The sequence below is a fragment of the Pezoporus wallicus genome, unplaced genomic scaffold (genome assembly GCF_028554395.1).
Source record: "Pezoporus wallicus isolate ANWC-B61680 ecotype Strahan unplaced genomic scaffold, APGP_CSIRO_Pwel_v1 contig_7011, whole genome shotgun sequence".
NCBI lineage: Eukaryota > Metazoa > Chordata > Aves > Psittaciformes > Psittacidae > Pezoporus > Pezoporus wallicus.
Window position 1 is genome coordinate 1,408,694 of NW_026638234.1, and position 8,253 is coordinate 1,416,946.

Sequence of the window (8,253 nt, forward strand, 5' to 3'; positions counted from 1 at the left end):
CCTCTGGTTACTATGCTCAGGGAGACAGCAATGCAGATGTATAGGTGTAGCAGCAAGGACTTTTAAAAAGCCACACAGCAAAAGCTGGAGCTTCACAGATCAGCTTCAGCAGAACTATATTGATTTATAAGAGATGGCCCACATGTATCTGATGCAATCTACTGTCCAGGAAATAGAACACGTGAGGTGGTTGCTCAAGACAGCGGAGAACTGGGACTCGGTGACCCAACAAGGACTTCCAGTTTAATATTCAAAAATCCCTTGAAGCTTCACACAGGACATGGGGCAGAATGCTTAAACCTTGGAAAGAAGGTTCGTGCCCAGGTGGTTGCTGTAACAGGCAGTTTGGAGCACTTTCATTTTTAAAAGTTGCCCTCCAACGTGAAGCTGAGTAGTTTGTAAGGATCAATAAGTCAGAGCAAGCATCCGCCTCTGCATGAACAGTGAGGTTAACTCTGCATTACAAGGTTTCACCAGTGCTTTTTAACTACTGGGTGCTTTTCTAAATTGAAGACCAGGCGCACTGGTCAGCAAAATGAAAAGACAGAGCCCCAGGCAGCGTTCAGTTCACAAGTACCTGCCAATTTGTTTTGCAATTGCACTGTTATTTAAAAATGACAGTGTTGAATTAAAGAAGGTTTCAGCTGGGTATGGAACTTTGCAGCTCCAAGGCAGATCTGCCAGGGTGCTCTATCTGCCAGCCCATAAAACCTTTTGAGATAGAGCGTGCCAAACTAAATTAACTGGATTTGAGGTCAAGCAGCATTCACAGCTGAATGCTCTGTAGACACCCTGAGAAGGAGCAACAGCAATGCCCCCTTTACCTGTAAAGCATATTGGAAATAAACAAACAAGAAAAGGAAAAATCCACTCACTGTTCTCATGCTCTTTTTTATGAGGTTGAGCAATATTTATTTGAAAGCTGTAAAACCACGAGTACTTGGCATTTGCCCTCTTTGATAGCAGCATAGTTTAATGTAGGGCAGGGGCATCATTTAGCTGCTTTTAGCAAAGTTAAAATTAGCCATTTGAATCATTACATTTTTCTCTAAAACCCGCCTGCACAAGGATGTGCTGAGCCACCATTTTATGCATAAATATAATGTAATATATATACACACCTCCTCGTATTTTCTTCTTTGGCTCATCACTATTGAGGAGAGTCAACTGAAGCCAATAGACCATTTGCAAAAATGACTGAAAGGTTGTCAGCATACAAGAAGATCACAGGCGCAGCCCTTAGCTTCCTTCTGCCTTAGCTTGCAAAACATCCACTTGCCATCCAGCTCACACACAGGTACTGAAGCCTGATTAACATCTTTTAAATAGATTGAGATCATCATATAAACAGAGCTTATAAAATGCAGGGAATTACTATTATTTTACCAGGCCAAATCCTGACATCATTGCTGTTTTCCACTGGGAGAAAACCAAAAAAAAATCTTGGCTTCAACAGCATTTTTGCCTCACTAAAAGGTGAACAAAAACAGACTGAGAGGACTTCAGGATCTGTCCAGAGATAATTTATTCTTAGGACAGACAACTCATACTGATGAATTTCATCACAAAATAGCTTGGCTTCAGATTGATCTGTCAGTCGGCCATCCATAGTACGTTGGCCAGTCTTCACAACCATAAAAGGTGAGGTGATCTGTTCCTTTGCACAAAGGAAGGACTGTGTTAAAGCACTGGGCCAAGGGACAGATGATCACTTGGCTTGCACCTGCTTGGTGCTACTTCTTTTAGAAATTGTTCTGGGCCGTGGACAATCTCAGGTGTCACAAGCTCTTCACACCTGGGTCTTTACTGACTTTTCTCAGCTTCCAGAAGGGCAAAGGGCATGACCAAAGTGCATTTGTATTTCAGCTAGCACCACCTCTACAGGTGGCTCTACTCTCAAAAAAGTAATCTCATCTAAGAAATTACTTTTGCCAAGGAACATGATTTCATCCATGTAGGTTGCTTTGCTATGGTTCTAATGGAAATATTTCCATTTCAAGACAAATACTCCATACCCTGATGGTCATGATACTGCATTTGGCATGTGGAATCCTAAATTCAAGTCACCCAGATTCAAACACAGTAAAGGTTTGAATGAAAAACATTAAGTCTGCTTTGGGCAAGGCAGGAACTTGAAACCAAATTTCCTCTGTGCCAGTAACTCAACCATCAGGCTTTGGATCACACAAGTCTTCTCCATGGGCCAAACAACCCTGAAAGGAACTGTGGGAGTAATCTTCCTGTCCAGCCCTAAAACGCTGCAATGGGAAGCAAACTGACCTCTGATTTCATGATACCTGAATACAACCTTGGTTCTTTAAGAGCAGTCTCAGTGAAAGCTTGGGTCAGTTGAATGCTTTCTCCTCCCTCGTCCTGGCGCATGGGGAGTATTAAGGGATATTTGTATCTTACAACATGTTCACTGCGTGACTTCCATTAGATTAACTTGGATTAGGAAGAACTAGATGGAACCAAGGTGGGGGTTGTTCGTTTTTTTTTTAAAGCTGGGAGCCCAACTCACTGAATTTCAGTAATACAAGAACTGTTTCAATATATTAGAAATCTACCATTTTTCAAATATTCAAAAACCACTGGAATAAGTGCAATAATATCAAAACACCTGGTACTGGAAAAGTACGGACATTAGAACTGGCAAAAATGTCATCTTATAGATCTATGGTTTCTATTTGTTTTCTAGTAGGAAGTAGGTTCTGCACATCACTGTATCTGGGTGACTCATGTTTAAAATGCTAAGTCCCTTCGTCCTTCTGGCTGAAGAATTAGTCAGAGTGACGCACAAATTTATTACATCCACCTGCAGTGCAACAGTCCAATGCGTCTAATCTTGGAATAGGAGAGATCAGGAAAGTCACCCAGTTGGTCTCTTGCATGAGATTTCCAGGTACCAATAATTTTAGATAGGTCAACACTTCCACTGCATACAGACCTTGAGAGCAGAAATTAAGCCACTTTTCACATCCTACTTTTTCATTGTTTATCATTGCATGCATTTGTTTACATACATGCTCCTTAAGGCGTGAACTTTAAAAGTATGAGATACCCACATTCATGCATAGCTAGTGGCAACTGAGCATATTCAACACCACCGAAATTCTCAATATGCATCTCCTTAACACATATGAGTCTAAAATAAGTACAAGTAATTAAAGCAAAAGAATAAAAATCTTAGCTTACTGCAAGCAATATCCGCTTTTCATAGTAAACCCTGACAATAAGAGCCAACATTGATCTCCTGTGGGAGATTTTGCATAGCAGGATAAGTAGAAATATCCCTTTGCCATCTAAGGATGAACAGCATTAGGTGAGGTATGACAGAACTTGTCATCCTCTGTGCCATATCAGCCTGAGAAAGATGGACAAGTATTTTGTGCATAAGAGGGTGTCGCTACTCAGTTATTTCTTGCTTATCTGCCAGCCCAGCCAAACAACCAGCTAATACACAAGTGAAACCTGACTATAAATGATTCACAAGCTAGCTGGCAAGTGAAAACATAGTGCTGCATCACCCAAACCCTTCCAGTGGGAGCAGCTGAATCATCTCAGCAGCCCCTCCACAGCAGTCTTGAGGGCAGTTTGGTTTAGCCCACTGGGATATGAGGCACCTGCCAGAGCCCACTTGCTTGCCACAAGCTCCCTGTACAATGGATAGGACAGTGGGAAGTGGACAGTGCTATAAGCAGTACATTAGTAGATCATTTCTTCTGTTGATTTTGCAAGGTGGCTCACCAGAGATGCCCAATCCCACCTATGGTCTTAAGAAAGCTCTACAGCAGGGTAGTCAGCCAATACCACTTTTGAAGTCCTTAGAGCTTCAAACTGATCTGGGACGTGGGAGAGGGAGTTACCCTTTTGCCGACACAACCTGCCCCTCTTTTAGTTAAACCCTTCCTATACCTATGTCTCTGGTCAACAGGTTGCTAAATGGGGTGGGCATCATGGCCATCTGGGCATGTCATGATCTCCATAGATCACCCAGCCAAGAGTTACCTTAAGGCTTTTGAAAACATCTTTCCTTCTTGTAAGATTTTGAACAGGCTTTCTCATTTGCTGAAAGGTTCTTAAACTGCCTAGGCTTTTCTTACACAAAACAGGGTTATTCTAGCCATTCCCTATGGACCTTCCAATCCTATAATACCAGCCATACTCTCAAAGACAGCAGAAGGTGGCCCAGGTGGCCCCAGAACCACCTGACAGTCTTAAGGAGCTCTAAGGCTGGGTTGACCAATATGGTTCTATGTCCACATTAGCAGATAGTACAGTGGTCTTGTTTTTCCTCCAGTAGCTGATCTTGATTTCAAAGGTCAGCTGCCTTCCCACACTCTCTGCCACATGTAGGCCCACATACCATGTTGCCACCATGAGAAGATACCCACTGACATGTCTGAAATGCCAGCAGGCAGCATAGATGAACAAAGGAAATACCTCCTCTCCCACACGAGACAACTGCCATCAGAGGCAGCTTCCTTGCCACCCACCTACTTCAGGTTTTCCTGTCTGTCCTTTTCACCCTGTCCCTCTTGTCACCCCCGTTCCTGCTTCTCTCTCAGTCCTTTGCAGAGGACACCTAACAAATCCCTGCTTGAGAGTTGCACAGGGCTGACTAGCAACTGGCAGGGTCAGACTAGAAAGAATCAGCTGCAGTGGAAAGAAACAATAACTCCATTAGCAAAGGCTGGAATATCCTAAAAGTGACAATAAGATTTAAGGCTACCCCAAAGTTTGCAACATACCTGGTCTGTTTTTATAATGAGCAGCTCTGAACGTCAAGAGAAAAATTGCACTAGAAATTGAAAGGGTGGCCAGTAGCCCAGTAGGAATACACAGACACTTAACACTTCTCCGTTAAAAGCAACAGCAGCAAAACTATAAAGGTTATTGCTAATTCAGTGGGTTTACAGTGCAGAGAAAGCTGTTGCTTTTCTGTTAGAAAACAGCTTGAACAAAGGAGGAAGATGGAGTGATGTATGGATTTTCCTGAGTCTGCAGCAGTACAGCTGTAAGGCACTAAGATGGAGCGGAACCGCAGAGGGTCCAGGATGTGCTAGGACATCCACAGTGCTCCCTCAGAGACCGCCACCTCTCCAGGGCAAGGAGCAGGGGAGAGCAAACACTACAGCACTGCACTGCAGGGAAGGCAAGGAAGGCAGCCAGTGGTCTGAGTGGGAAGAAAACCAAGGAAAGTCAGCTGCCTGGGACACAGGAGAAACAGAAGAGTCTGAGGATGTCAACACAGATGAGGTGCTGGTGAAGAGGGGAGGAGGTGGGAAGGCTCAGCCCTGCAGCAGATCTCCACAACCGGCCAAGAAACAAATCCCAGCCAAATGAGCAATGCATGGGGACAACGAGCGGGAACCAGGGAAAAGCAGTCCCAAAAATACCTAGGGGGTCATGAACAGCAATAGTTACCACAATGTAAACTAGAGTGTGCAATTCCAGCCAGTCAGCTGCTCTCTGATTAGGGCTTGCACACAGGCTGAGCCTTTCCCACAGCCAACCCAGGTTAGCTGCCCCATCTCTACTGAGAGGCAGGGAAACCAACCCCACTTACCGCAGGGTAAGAAAGTGCACATGGGCAGCGCTTGAGGAATTGTTCCACACGTTGAGCTATTAACTTCTCTGTGTTTCTGTATCTTGGGTTGAGCTACCTGTAAAAACTTTTGTCAAAGAGGGTTATACCATCCTGGAGAAAACAGAAGGAGTCTGGACTCTAGATTCTACAGCTACAGTCAGGCAACTCTAAAAACATTAAAAAAAAAAAAAACCCACAAAAAAACCCCCAAACAAACAAACAAAAAAACAAAACCAAACTCAACAGAACAGAAAAAATCACTGCAGTTTTCAGGGTCTTTTACAGTCCTGGAAAAATGGCAGGTAATCTGAGGAAGGAGAAGAAAGGTTATAAACCATTGATGAAAGCACAAAGCCAGTCAAATAGTAGATGAATACTAAGCCAGTGTGGGATTCATGTCAAGAAAGTAAGCTACAGTTGCATTATTTGATTCTACAATAATTTGAGTTTATTTTAGTAGGAAGATGACCTCTCTATAATATTTGTCAGGCTGCTGCTGCCAATGTCTAGCCAGGATGGGTAAATGTATAACTAAGCTCTTGACTTAATCACCAATTATTTCAAAATCTTTTGCATAAGAACTACATGTAGAGACAGAGTAAATATTTTTTAAAGGTCTAGAGTACTTCCAGCCATTTTGTTGTGCTTCCAGGTTAAAACATGTTTTTAAAAAAGGAGAAAAAGCAAAAAAGAGGGGGAATTAAAAACTAATGTTAGTCCAAACCCTTAGAGAGCACATGTAACAGCTGGAGACAAGTAAAGCATGCAGCATTTGGCACTGAGCAGTGTACTACAAAATAAGGAACAGACACTTGAACGCATTTCCAGATCTCCTAGAAGCAAAAATACCCACTGCCCAGAGAGGGTCACCTGAAAGGATCTCAAGCTGTAAGGCCCATTTACTAAAGAAAGCTATTAGCCAACAACAGCTCTTTGAAAATGCAAGAGAGAACCCTGGGAACAGACCCCACTTTCAATAGCACAGCGGGGATGCTACCTAAATGCTCAGAAACCATGTTGGGGGCAAAACAGCAGAAAGAAAGTCCCCTTTCTGAAGTTAAGATATTCCCCTGTGATCCATGTTGCCAGATCCTGGAGAAAATAGAGTAACACCCTTTTGCTTACTTATAGTTCTAATATTCCCTGCTGTTGTTTTGACCTTTGCTAGCTGAGTGTTAACTCTGTTGCTCGTGGGCACTGTGATTCTGTTCAAGTATCTTTCACCAAAGTGAGCATCTCATCCAGACTCTCCAAAAATGCAAGCAGGCTACCACCCACCTGGGTTCAATAAAGCACAGCAGCCTTTCTTAGCTCTAAGATTCAGCCAGGATGATGACAGCCCTAACAACAACACAGTGAAGTGGCCCACCTTAGTTTTTTAATACAGGCCTAACTGAGAGGCAAATCCTACATATTTCTGAGCCCTGACATGCAGTTTTGCACTTTTTTGTGAGAAATAATGCTGGTATCCTTGGGTTCCATGTTAGAAAAACAAAACACTTGGGTCACTAGCAGGTAACACAGCAAGTTATGTGGTAGGAGCAGGCATCTTAACTATGGATACAAAACCACTGCTGAGAAGTTGTGGGGAGCAAAATTTGTGCTGCTACAGGTTGGCACCACCTCTTGTGTGAATCTCACAAATGTGGAAATTGCATTCTTTGGACCACAGGATGCTCTTAGTACTGGGTTCCTTTCACAAAAAAAAAAACCCTGAGAAGACCTATACATCTGCCATGTTTCTTAATATGGCTAATACAGTTATTAGGCTTGATTTCAAGTCAAGAGATTTTTCAAAGACTCTTTAGCTGCCGTACCAGAGTGAGTTTAATGTTGTGTCAAAATGCATGAGCAGAGATGGAGACACTTTACTGAAGGAGCTTACTACATTGTCTCCAAGGAAATTGCCTCAGAAATGAAAGATCAAAACAGCCATTAGCTTTTGGTGATAGTCCCACTAGCAATTACATAGCCAAGCAATAATCAGCAGATACCAAATTTATCCAGGAGATCTTTTTGCTCACATTGTTGGCATTGCAGGTTTGAAATCTATGGCAACCAAGGGTATTGGTACAGGAATATGAAGATCTACAGCCCACCAGAACAGTTCTGAACATTTGCGGCCAGCTCCTGGGACATTCAAATGGCTCCTCTCTGGGATATTTGCTAGCCATTCCCAGCACATCCCTCTAGAGACAAGGGGCACAGAGCTGCTAAGAAACATCCTGAGTTACCAGCACTGCCAGAGAAATTTATCTGGCTTACAACGTACCAGGGTGCTGAACCCAGGAAGCTCTCAGGAGAAAGCAGGAAACCAGCACAGGGCTATGTCATGTAAGTGCTTCCTGCGGTCTGCTCCAGCAGCAACAGACTGAAAGCTGCTATTGCAGGCAGCCACATGCTCACAGCTTCTTACTTTCCTAGGTGCTGCTTAGACTCATGGACTTGCTTGGAATCATGGGTTGAGTAATGCATGAGCTACCCAAGAGCTGTCCATGAGTTTTAAGAATTGTTCTGGTTATTGCAAACTACAGCTTATTGAGTAGGTTAAGGATATTGCGGCCTGCCACCTGAAAAGGTTGGGCACCACTGGTAGAGCTAAAGCAGCACCGATCAAAAGGAGTGAGCGTGAAGCTGTCTGGGCTGTCAGCAAAGCTAAGTTG